The sequence below is a fragment of the Toxorhynchites rutilus genome, chromosome 3 (assembly GCF_029784135.1).
Source record: "Toxorhynchites rutilus septentrionalis strain SRP chromosome 3, ASM2978413v1, whole genome shotgun sequence".
Classification (NCBI taxonomy): Eukaryota; Metazoa; Arthropoda; class Insecta; order Diptera; family Culicidae; genus Toxorhynchites; species Toxorhynchites rutilus.
In genome coordinates this window covers 120,076,661-120,089,906 of record NC_073746.1, presented here as the reverse complement: position 1 = coordinate 120,089,906, position 13,246 = coordinate 120,076,661, and the positions used below count along the sequence as shown (strand labels likewise).

The following is a 13,246-nucleotide window of genomic DNA, read 5'->3' as shown; positions in this document are numbered from 1 at the left end:
AGTATTGACTTAAGACGTAGCAGAAGATATGATGATATAAAATTATTGGTCATTGGACTACACTGCGTTTCATAACTATAAAACTACTCAATTTTTCAGAGATTCCAGAGATATGTAAGAAGTCAATAGAATTGTACTATATAGTGTAGACTATAACAACAATCTCCATTTCTAAGAATGGCCATTTGAAGTTTATTGTTGTGTTCAGGCGCGAGACATTCAAAAAATCTAAAAATCCAGTGTTTCATAACTATAGAACCAGATGGAAAAACTCTCACTTCTATACAAAATTAACGTCACTTTCACATGAATTACAATAAGTTTATAATTCGTAGGTCATCTTAAGTTCTCAATCAGTTCAAAAAACCCTTTCGGAGTGGTTTCGACCAAGCTGCGCCATGTTGTAGTGTATATCTCGTTCTACACAGAGGATATTGCTCGTTTAAGCTTTTCAAATCACCGATACTGCTTATAAGCTACATCTACTATTCGTACGATCACTCCTCATAAGTTCTTGATAGGGTTTTGACCTGGCTAGTGCTAAGCTTTTTTTAATTTTTTCGAAAAAAATATATCTTAAAAACTTTATGATTTACTACATTTCAGTCAGAGAATGAAATATAGGAAATAATTTAATCTTTCATAAAAAAATATTGCAAAAATTATAAAAGTTACACTGAAAAAAAAAATTGTTTTAAAAATCGAAATTGGTTTTTCTGAAATTTTTTGTTTTATTCTGAACAAAAATTATATGATTAGTCCATACAACTACCAACAATTCCTCCAAACATCGGAAGAAGGGCACAGTTATAGGGAAGAAGTTTTTTTTACGTGCAAGCGGTCATTTTATTATTTTATCATTATTTTATTTTTATTTTATTTTTTTTTACATTATTTACTCTCAATCGGCAGTATGAAGGGGAACATCATGCGAAACGTTGACTTCATCTTCGAGTTGGATTTTTTCATCATTATTTACTAACTCTCCTCAAACAGCATCATTGTAAAGCAATATGAGCTATATTTCTAGAAGCCTTATTATGGTTCGTTACAACGTACAATTTTGAAAGTGAAATGTGCGTTCTATCGAAGTTTCCCTGTATTTGTATGGGAGTATCAAAAATTATACTGTTTTCAAGAGGCTGAATTCAATTACTATTCAAACTCATTAAAGTTGAAGAAAAAAATATTTTCTTGAATTTTTTCATTTATTTATACCCTTTTCTTCAAATAATTACCAATAGCGCATAGAAAGTACACAATAGCAATACAGGGCGGACTTGAATATATACAGTCTCGGTTATTTATTCGCTGTATATAATCGAGTCAAAAAACATTTTTTTATTCGTTTTTTATGCATATACTAGCTGACCCTGTAAACTTCGTCTCACCTAAAATTTGTTTTTAGTTATCAATTTAGTTATCAAGTTATCAAACCTTCAAACATTCACGTTTTCTTACTAAGCGCAAGTTCATGAGTCCATTCGCAGAACTTTTCATCGATTGATCTTCTAATCGACCCCGTTGAATTAAAAAAAAAATTGTACGTTGAAAATTCCTAGTACTTCTACCAAAACTCATCATTATTATATCAGATTATTTCTTCTTCTTCTTTGTTTTTAAGAGGCTTTAAACTTTGCAGTTCATTCGCCTCTTCAGATTATTTTCAGACACAATTCTCGTTCAAGATTTTTCAATCACTTGCAAATAACATGTTTCTCCGTTACATGGAATAAATGTTTGATACAGAAAATATGATAGACTAAAGACATACCCCTTCCCTCTTCATCCCTTAGAGAGGGGGAGGAGTGTCTATTCACCATAGACACGTTTCGTGCCCCTAAAATCTTCACATGCCAAATATGGTTCCATTTGCTTGATTAGTTTTCGAGTCATGCAGAAATTTGTTTTTCATTTAAGTAAGAGAGGGAGGAGGAGTGTCGAACCACCATAGAAACATTTATTGCATCCTAAAATCTCCACATGCCAAATTTGGTTTCGTTTGCTTGATTAGTTCTTGAATTATGCGGAAATGTATGCTTCATTTGTATGGCAGCCTCCCTCCCCCTCAGAGAGACGGGAGCAGTGTCTATTTGCTATAGAAACGTGTTGTGTTCTCTAAAACCTTCGCATGCCTAGTTTGGTTTCATTTGCTCGATAAATTCTCGAGTAATGCAGAAATTTGTGTTTCATTTGTATGGCAGCCCCCCTTAAAGAGGGGAGAGGGGTCTCAAACTACCATGAAAACCTTCCCCGGCCCCAATACCAATTTTCATGTCGATCGGTTCAGTAGTTTCCGAGTCCATAAGAATCAGACAGACAGACAGACAGACAGAAATCCATTTTTATATATATATAGATTTTTAATTTTTTTAATATAAAAGAATAATTCGACACCTATCTCACATACAAAAAAACTAATTTATCCAGAATATCTAAGGAGGTGATAGATGATCATATTCGATGAAAAAAATCCTTCTACGCATGTGTTCGAATTACAACAATTATAGAGTAATTTTGTTTCGGACTCTGTTCCCTCAAACTGGCTCTACATTGAAAAGTACGATACGTAAGACGATTCGGTTATTTCCATTTGAAAGAAGATAAAATTTAGTGAAAGATATTGTAGTGGAACATCTAAATTAGTGGATTTAAATGACATTTTCGAAGTGAAATCTTGAAAGTTAATTTCATATCAAAAATTCAAACAGAAACTTGATTGTTTCTATCAATTAAACTCACTAACCGCTCTACTATTTGTTCCTTAACACCCAACTTCTATCTTTCTTAATTTCGCTGCAATATCGATATAAACGATATATATATAGGTGAAAATTCAAGCACAATTGAATGCTTCAATTGTCAAATCGATTAACTCCATAAAACAAGAAGCCGAGAAAAATAAAAAAATATTATATGTATTATATATTTTTTAAAATTCTTTTCAATTCGAATTTTTTGCTGCGATTCTTTCGTTACTGTGATCAGATGACGAATCCGAATAAATACAAAACCGTTTCCGGTTTTGTCGATTAAAGGCAAACTATTCTTCTTTGAAAAAATGTTAAACTTGCAAAAAAGATTTTCTTTTCATAATTATTGATTACATTTGTTTTTTATAGTTTTCATGGTCTCGGGACCAAGGGGGCTATATATTTTTAAATTTTTTCTTGGAAGCTAAGGATTGTTTACATTACGTATCCAAATTTCAGAGAGGTGTTTTTTAGTTTTGAAGTCATGATTTTTTAAAATCATCCGATGGTCCAAAAAAAACTTTTTTTCTCCTTTTTCCAGAAACGACAAATAAATAACTTTTGAAATAATAGACCGATATAGATGATCGACATATCAAATTGAAACCAATGGGATAATCTTTATTGATTTCGTGTTCATAAATATCGATTGTATTTGTTTTTCACAATTTACATGGTTTCACGACTAAGGGCGCTATTTTTTGAATATTTTTTCTTGAAAGCTGAGGGGTTTTTACACAACATATCCAAAAATCAGGCAATTGTTTTTTTTCGTTTTTGGGTTATGATGAACGTTATGCAGATGATGCAGATGCACGTCACGTAATCAAATAGGAATAATGAAGTGTAGTGGTTTTGAAAACTAAACTGAAAAATATTTTTCCGTATAGCTATGAGCATTTGAACTCACCCCAACTTTTTTTCAACCCTGGGGTTGAACCAGTTGAACCAGTGAAAATCCACTTTTTTTAAACATTGCTGCAGATACTGGACTTTATTTGTCGGTGATTGCTGTCTGAATGAATGATGATAAATTTAGAAAAAAAAAAAAATTAGGATCATTCATATTTCGTTCCTCAGTATGTTCTACTCAATTTATGAATGCACAGACATGATGCAAGTAAAACTTGTTAATTTTGCAACTAGGGGTCGTTCAAATATTGCGTAACGCAATTTTTTTACTATTTTAGACTCCCTCTTCTCTACATAACATGTAACAAATGGTCATTTGTTTAAAAATGTTTAGGATTTAGTTGGATTTATTTCCAAACAAGTTTCCACAAGCCACTCCCCTTTTGAAATTCATTTTGAATTATTTTTAAGCAATTGTTTTTTTTTCTTCCTCATGTTGGATTCGGTTCGGAGGATTCCGACGGTTCGGAGCGCTGCTGCTTTGTTGCGCTGTTGTTGGGATCGAAGAGACAGACGATGGTTCCTTATGAAGCTAGAATCCCAATCTCTTCCTGCCAGTCTTGCAACTTGATTGAATTCGTGCTGGAGGTTGTTGGCTTCCGCAAAATCAAACGCCATACGCCGTAAATCTGTGAGAGTCATACCATAGAAAGCTTTGTCCAGTGCTCTGCAGTGGTCCGCCAGATCCTCAGACTGCTCACTCGTAAATACTTGTCTGAACCGCCATAGCTGCTCGCAGCACATCCCAGCAGAAGTAGAAATGTCAATCGAAGAAGATTCAAATCATAAATCACTCCCTGATATGGGCCTCTTCCTCAGAGCTGATTCAGAAATATCGAGGTCTTCTTGTGGGTCCCATTAAAAATTTTATTGAAAACATTTTAATTTTTTTTCCAGAGCAAAACTCTAGTGTGAACTTTTGCCCCACAACAACTTCGCATCTTTGCCCCACAAGCAATTTTTGAACTAATTGAATTTTTGAAAAAAGTTCTTGAACTTTTTCACAAAAACGAATACACACTATCATCTACTATAGAATGAAGGTTTCCTTGACAGTTTAGTTTCGAACTTTCCAGTAATTTAAGGTAAGTTAATCGTCATCTCCCAAACTGAAAAAAATTAGATCAAAACATCGCAAAACTGTTTTTACCTCATAACTTTTTGCCACTTTCATGAAATGTATCTTGTTTATATGTGTCAGCTGCTGGTGTAATACAGGGCGGACTCGATTATATACAGTTTTTTATTTCTTTACATTGTATATAATCGAGTCAAAAAATTTTTTGTTTTATTCGTTTTGACGTAGGATTACGTCTTTCGGGAACATATTTGAGTACAAATTGAAAATCCAAAATTGAGCACATCGTGAAAATTGTCAAATTTCAAACGCTTATTGCTCAGCCATTTCATGATGGATTGATGAATTTTTTGCGTCAATCGATTTCGGCACTCCATAACAACTTTTTATATTGAAGAAAATAATATATGTTATGCAACTAACAACAACAACTGAAAAATCTAACAATTGAAAAATCTCAACCCCTATCCTAACGGAAATACCCTCTTTTGTTTGGTCGATATTGACGACATATGCGGCGGTTACCTAACAGAGACATCAAAACAGCAGCCTCGGGGAAATCGGCATTGCAAATACATGAAAGAAGGGGGAAATTTTGCTTCCACCGAAATGTTTTCCCTAACAGAGGCATCATTCCACTTCAAAGACGACATTCCACTTCAAAGTGATTATGAGAATTTTTCGATGGTGGAATTCTCAATTGCCCTTCTCTCATGTAACAATTCAGCTCCGGGGTCGGACAAGATTAAATTCAACTTGTTGAAGAATCTTCCCGACTTGGCAAAACAGCGTTTGCTGAACTTGTTCAACAAGTTTCTGGAGCTGAATATTGTCCCGCATGACTGGAGACAAGTGAGAGTGATAGCCATACGGAAACCCAACAAGCCGGCTAGCGATCACAACTCGTATAGGCCGATTGCAATGTTATCCTGTATTCGTAAATTGTTAGAGAAAATGATTCTTCTTCGTTTGGACAAGTGGGTCGAAACGAACAATTTGCTGTCAAATACGCAGTTTGGCTTCCGCCGAGGTAGAGGGACAAATGATTGTCTCGCGTTGCTATCTTCTGAAATCTAAATCGCATTTGCTCGCAAAGAACAAATGGCTTCCGTTTTTTCTCGATATCAAAGGGGCATTTGATTCAGTTTCCATGGAAATTCTCTCAGAGAAGCTTCATAATCGTGGACTTTCACCAATTCTTAACAATTTCCTGTACAATTTACTGTCAGAAAAGCACATGATTTTCTCTCATGGCAGCTCGAAATCTTCTCGCTACAGTTTTATGGGCCTGCCACAAGGCTCCTGCCTAAGCCCCCTCTTGTACAGTTTTTACGTCAATGATATAGATGATTGTCTAACTAGAGACTGCACGCTGAGACAACTTGCAGACGATGGAGTTATTTCCATCACGGGTACTAATCCCGTCGTTCTGCAAAAGTCGTTGCAAGATACCCTGAACAATCTGTTCACGTGGGCCCTTAAGCTGGGTATCGAATTCTCTACGGAGAAAACTGAAATGGTCGTTTTTTTCTAGGAAGCACGAACCCGCCCAATTCCAGCTTCACCTATCCGGCAAAACGATCCAACACTCTATGTTTTTCAAATACCTGGGTGTATATTTTGATTCTAAATGTACCTGGGGGAGACACATTGCGTATTTGAAACAGAAATGCCAGCACAGAATCAATTTTCTCCAAACAATTACCGGAACATGGTGGGGTGCCCATCCAGGAGACCTCATTCAGTTGTACAAAACAACGATATTATCAATGTTAGAATATGGTAGTTTTTGCTTCCGATCAGCTGCCAGGATTCATATTCTCAAGCTGGAGAGAATACAATATCGTTACCTGCGTATAGCAATGGGGTGTTTGCATTCGACACATACGATGAGTCTCGAAGTTTTGGCAGGAGTACCCCCGCTTACTCTTCGGTTCACAGAATTATCCTACAGATTTCTCATCCGTTGCAAGATCATGAATCCATTGGTGATTGATAATTTCGAAAATCTACTCCAACTGACTCCTCAGTCAAGTTTTATGGCTTTATACCATTAGTACCTTACCCACGACGTGCACCCTTCACCAGGCATCTCCAACCAAGTTTGCTTCCCTTACTTCTGCAATTCCTCTGTCATTTTTGATCTGTCCATGCGACAAAAAATCCATGGAATCCCAGATCACCTACGCTCCGATTCTATTCCGCCGATATTTTCGGCAGAATATGGGAAAGTTGGATCTGATAAAATGTTCTTTACTGACGGTTCATTCATAAACGGGTCCACTGGCTTCGGCATCTTCAATGAAAATTCCAGTGCCTCTTTCAAACTCAAAGATCCTTGTTCCGTGTATGTCGCTGAACTGGGTGCGATATACTATGCTCTAGGGATCATTGAAACATTGCCCATCGAGCATTATTTTATTTTTTCAGACAGTCTCAGCTCAATAGTGGCAATCCGCTCAATGAAAGTTGATAAACGCTCATCTTATTTCCTAACAAGAATAAGACATCTATTGAGTGTTTTGGTCGAAAAATTATTCAAGATTACCTTAGCATGGGTTCCCTCTCATTGCTCGATTCCGGGGAATGAGAAAGCGGACTCGCTAGCTAAGGTGGGCGTTTCAGAAGGTACACTCTTTGAAAGGCAAATTGCCTATAATGAATTTTTTCACATTCCTCGTCAGTACACGCTCGTAAGTTGGCAGCGCATGTGGAGTGGAGATGAGTTCGGTCGTTGGTTACACACGATTATCCCTAAGGTTTCGACGAGTGCTTGGTTTAAGGGATTGAATGTAGGTCGTGATTTCATTCGCGTGATATCTCGGCTCATGTCCAATCACTACAACCTAAACGCGCATCTCTATCGCATTGGGCTCGCAGCAAACAATCTTTGTGATTGTAGCGATGGCTACCACGACATCGAGCATATTGTCTGGTCGTGTATCCGGTTCCATGCTGCTCGCTCTCAGCTCTCTAGAGCACTGAGAGCAAAAGGCAGACAATCGGACATCCCCGTCCGGGGTATCTTAGGTAGCCGCGATCCTGATCTTCTGCTTCATCTATACCTGTTCCTCAGAAACGCCGATGTCAACGTTTAATGATGTTTCCTTCGTTGTGTCCCTGTTTCATATCCCTCCTATCCGATCTATAAACTTTTACTTAGTCGCGGGAATACATACACACACTCTTTACAGATACACGGGCCAAAGGTTGTGCAGTCCACTGATCATTCAACAAGAGCCAAAGGTTGTACCGCTCATGACAACTCTACACGAGCTGACGATTGCGCCGGCTAGTGACTATTCTATCCTGGATTCCTCGAGTCGAGAAAGACGCACCACGCTAGATATGGGGTACAGACTAGGGGGCGTTGCTGATTAATGGTCAGCTGCATCCCAATAGGAAGTATCCCGTGTCGGGCACACGTACAGAGCATCGAAGACTGCGACATACCAATTATGAGAACACTTGTAATACTAACCTCGGGTTGACTCGAGGTTAGTATTACTCGAGCGAGTAATCGGTTACATATTACTAACATAGTCTAAGCAAACATTGTCAAAATATTGAACTCCCGGCCCCGTTAGGCTGACGCCATATGATCCTTAATAAAATATATATTTTGGAAAAAAAAGAGGCATCAAAACCAAGGTGCCCGGGTGAAATCAGCATTTCAAATATAGTCGGGGGCATTTTTATTTCATCCATACATAACACAGGAGGCATCTCGTCTAGGATCACAGAGGGTGGTTTTAGTCATATCTCGTTCCACTTCAGCATCTTTTATCTGATACGCACCATCCAACGACTGTTTATCATTCTTCTATCATCATCAATCGGTAAACACTGGTTGAGTGAACAAACAATACCGAACAACCAAACAAAACGGCCCTTTTCAGGGCCACCACATCATAATCAAAGAGTTTACCGATGTAATTTTTCCAACATATCCAAAAACAACAGATAAGGGGTTGTCCACATACCACGTGGATAGAAAAAGCATGATTTTAGACACCCCCCTCCCCCTCCGTGGACAAGCGTGGACATTCCTTATACCCCTTCCCCTGTTGTCCTCGTGGACATTCCTCCGATTTCACGAAATTGTATTTTTTTCGCTTAAATTTCATTTCAAGTTTGTTTCCATTTTCAATTCCATATTTTTATTGATAAAAATTACAGCCTTACCAACGGTAACGATTTGTATTGAAATCTTCAATCTCATTATTTTCTTCCGAACTCCATTTACGTTATTTCCATATCCATTTTAAAATATCGATTGTGAACTTACTTTCGAGTATTTTTATTAAAGCTGGCTGTTCGAGTTTTCGAAAAATCAGACAATGAAATCAAGCACTTTGTTTGAAAACAGAATTTTCTCGTCTAAACATCAATGACTTTCGCTTTCACAGGTTCGGTTTACAGGAACTTAGTAAAAACGGAACATTTGCAGTATCATCGTGATCGATGATTCCGTTGATCTACAATTCTTAATTGTTAAATCATGCTAAATATTGTCCTGAAAAATTCGTGCCGATTCTAAGGAAAAACCAAAAGCATATTTTTGACATACATCTCTTCGATCATAGATGCACCGTTTTTTCCTGAATATTTCAGCATCTGGAACATGAGAATTCCATCCTCTCAGAACTTATGCTATGCAGTAAGTTGAAGTTCTAGCAAGAATCTTAACAGTTAATAATCTGAAGATGCAATATCTGGTGAGTAAGGCGGGTGGAGTTTTAGAAGTGCCCTAGAAGCGTTCTGGATCGTTGATTTTAATACGTTCAGCTGCTAGCAGTACTTGTTGGAATTCATCGAAACTAGTTGCTTGGTAGAAGCTCATGATATAGACAGACCCAGCCATAACTTTCTTCAAGCGAAAACCTGCTTCGAGGTTCCATTCACTTGCTAAAATTTTTTTTAACTCAACATTCTCATTCACATTTCATTCGCTACAAATATGTATTTTCGTCGCGCTTATGAAACGAATCGCAGTATGAGATAAGTCTCTTCAAGTGTTTTCGGTAAAATAAACCCTTATTCCGGAATCTGGTCGTATTTAAAATTAGCACAATGTTGCGTTCTTTAAGAGGGAATTCTAGTCTAGAAATTTGAAAAAAAAACATGTTTTTTCTTCATATTTCTCTAATTCAGACATTATTTACCAAGTTATATCCATTTTAGTGATGCCATATCTTATCTAGTATGGCCATAACAATTAACTTCAAACGCATTTTTCTAGAGACATGTTTTTTTCAAAATGGCTTACACGATATCTCAAGTTCTACTTATCTGATCTATGTTTATATGAATACAATCTGTATGCATCTCTCTATCGCATGAATCTATAAAAATGATAATTTCGTAACTTTACTATTTTAAAAAAAAATCAAGAAACTTGAAAAAAAATGTTTTAAACAGAATTTTTTTCTTCAAATTTCCGCCATTTTGTCAAAAAACACGTCTTTGACATGTCCGAGGTTTATGCGATAGTGGCATCTTTACTGATTCAGAATCTGTTCAATTTGCTTGTTTCAGATAAGCAGAAGGGCTGGAATCTTGTACGCCATGGCACAACTTGGCAACACGGTCCGTACATTTATGTAAGAATTTGTTGTTCGTTTCAATGTTCAGAAATCCTTGAGAGTTCTCGAAAAAAAAACAAACAGTTTTGTCATCAAGAGCAAAAGCTGAGTTCCACCCGCACTTAAGTCGTGATTTTTAATACTACAAAAAATCCAACATTCTTTGTGTTATTGGGTGTCTGGGTGACGGACTTAATGGCCCTCTATTACCGATTGGAATAAATTGAAGGATCTTAGTTCATGTGCGTTACCTTCAAAATATACATTCAGGAAAGAGGTTTAAAAAATCATGTAAATACAAAACAGATCTCATTCAATTTTGACTATTAACTTGAATGTTTTACTTAAAAAAATACTTAACGTGTCCACGTGGACATTATCAAAACCCACTCCCCCCTCACCGTGGACAAGCGTGGACATTTTCGTAACCCCTACCCCCCCTAAAGTTGTCCACGTGATATGTGGACAGCCCCTAACCTAACGGAATACTACGTCAACTATGCGGTCGTGTCTCGGACACAACCCTCCTGTGACTTTTTTTTGCACGTATTCTTGGTTTTTTGAATATAAAAGAGGAATTTGATTTTTGATTCATCCCCTTAAAGTCATAAAACACCTTTCTCACTATTTTTACCCACTGTACATGTAATAGCCACTTGAATTACTCCTCAACGTTGAAAGGTTACATTTCTTCTTGAAATAATATTTGAAAAATAAAAAAAAAATCCAAACTGTATATAATCGAGTCCAAACTTGTATATAATCGAGTCCGACCTGTAATGTATCAAACGAATACACTGTTGTCAAAATTTTATGCTCGTTTGCTTCAAAAAGGCCAATGCGCACTTTTGCCCCGTGCGCACCTTTGCCCCGCACTACTCTACTGCCGAAGAGGCCGGAGAAGAAGAAGAAGAAGAAGAAGAAGAAGAAGAAGAAGAAGAAGAAGAAGAAGAAGAAGAAGAAGAAGAAGAAGAAGAAGATAGAATATCGTTTGAAGACTGTGTCGTTTGTATCTGTAAAGAGTATTTGTATGTATTGCCACGACTAAGTAAAAGTTGTCGAATATGTTGAATAAATTCAATTGAAGTTAACAACTTTATTTCTTGCTTGTTCAATTTTTTTGCCTATGAGTGTAAATAAGGGTGCCAATAAAAATCGTCATCTCGAGTTTCAAAAAGTTACCCCATGCAAAATCAACACCTCGGAAAAATCCTTTCCCCAGACTTCGTGCTGTGCGATCAGGGTGTGTCTTGCCGAAGGCCGTAACGCATCAAGTGTGGGATGATTCAGTTAAGTATAACGGCCGTAATCAGCAAGCTTATCACAATACACTTGTGGTGTCACACTATTAGTAGGTGTTGTTCGTTTGTAAGTCTGTTCATAATTAAATGGCAAAGAAAACTACACAAAATTAATTTTTACACATGGTACGGATCACGCTGGAAAACCAAACAGTTAAAAATCACCAGTTAGTTTTGGAAATGCATCGTATCGCACATCATGCTTATACATTGTTTAGTTAACATTCACCTGTAATTCTCGCGAACAGTTTTCTTTTATTACCCTATTATTACTTTTCATGATTCCCATGATAAAAAATATATTTTTCTTCCCCTATTTCTCTTTCAAAACATTCACCGAACCGATCTATAAGATGCGCTATGTGAATATGTTATCTCAACCGGTCCCTCTGGCGCAGCGGATAGCGCGTTGGACTTCTAATCCAAAGGTCGTGGGTTCGATCCCCACGAGGGATGAATGTAATTTTTTGTAACACAAGAGATCGGAAAGATTGAGAATAAATAAAGATTATAAAATTAACCAAAACAAGTTTGCTTGAAGACTTTTGTATGCCCCAGAAATAAAAATGTTAGGAGTGTTTCGGTATTTATATCCAACAAAGACCCGATGAAATGAGATTTAAAACCGGTAGTTTATTGGTTCATCTTTCCGTGGTTCAGGTGGGTGCCGCTATGCAAATCATTTGGTCAAAGAGATTCGATCTATTATTGTTACCTTTTCCAACCGGTTTGGAGCCAAAAATGTTTTATATGCAAACAAGCCGCTGTTGGATATTTACATTTTACAACAATACAATGTTTGTATTATGAATTTCGAAAACGATTTGTCCTGCAAGGATGTTGTTTGTTACTTACATTACATTACTTTGAAAATTTTCCAAACGAATTAAACCAGAAAATGTCTCATGCAATGTACGTCAAACGATCATTTCATTTCACTAATGAATGCTATTGAAGCATTTCAAGTATTGGCCTCTGTCATGGTTATTAATAACGATGGAAATTAAAACGACTATGAATTTGAGTTTCAGCAGATGCTACCTGCTTCCTCGACAGACGCGATGATCAGCGAAAAAAAACAACACTTCAGGCATCAGCCGGTTTTGTTCATCTTTCGCCACCATTCATCTCGGTTGCGATTAAATATTTGACTTTCGTCCAAACGTCTCCGCCACTCGTTAAATTGTAAGTAAACAAGTGAAGATGAAAGGACGCACTCATCTGTTTTTTTCTTGTTTCTGGCCTGTATTTTTGTACACCATTCCGTTTACAAAATGTGCTGTCCAATTCTTGGCGTTGCTAATCTTTCACAAAAATGTGAAAAGCAAGACCACAGGATCAAACAACGTTTTTTGTACTTTTTTCACACACAGAGATTCCAGAACTGAAGCGAAGAAAAACACAATGTTCCAGATGATGAATTGCAAATAGCAATTTCCCGCCGTGACCCATTTGGGAGAAATCGTCCGCTTTTAATCTCTGGTAAATCAGACGAACCGTGGGATCCGTTGTCATAATTCACTGACTTCTTTTTCCGTGTCGCTCACAATCGTTTAACCTTAAATGGTCCCAGAAGTACCATCGGTACGTGAGATAGCCCACACTGTTAGATTTTGC

The 13,246-nt window shown here is 37.0% G+C and overlaps 1 non-coding gene across 1 annotated transcript; it reads left to right on the top strand.

The window, feature by feature from the left end:
• The first annotated feature begins 12,012 nt into the window (after positions 1 to 12,012).
• On the top strand, positions 12,013 to 12,085 carry Trnar-ucu (transfer RNA arginine (anticodon UCU)). Its single transcript has one exon. It is a non-coding gene; the product is annotated as a tRNA-Arg (tRNA).
• The last annotated feature ends 1,161 nt before the right edge of the window (positions 12,086 to 13,246 follow it).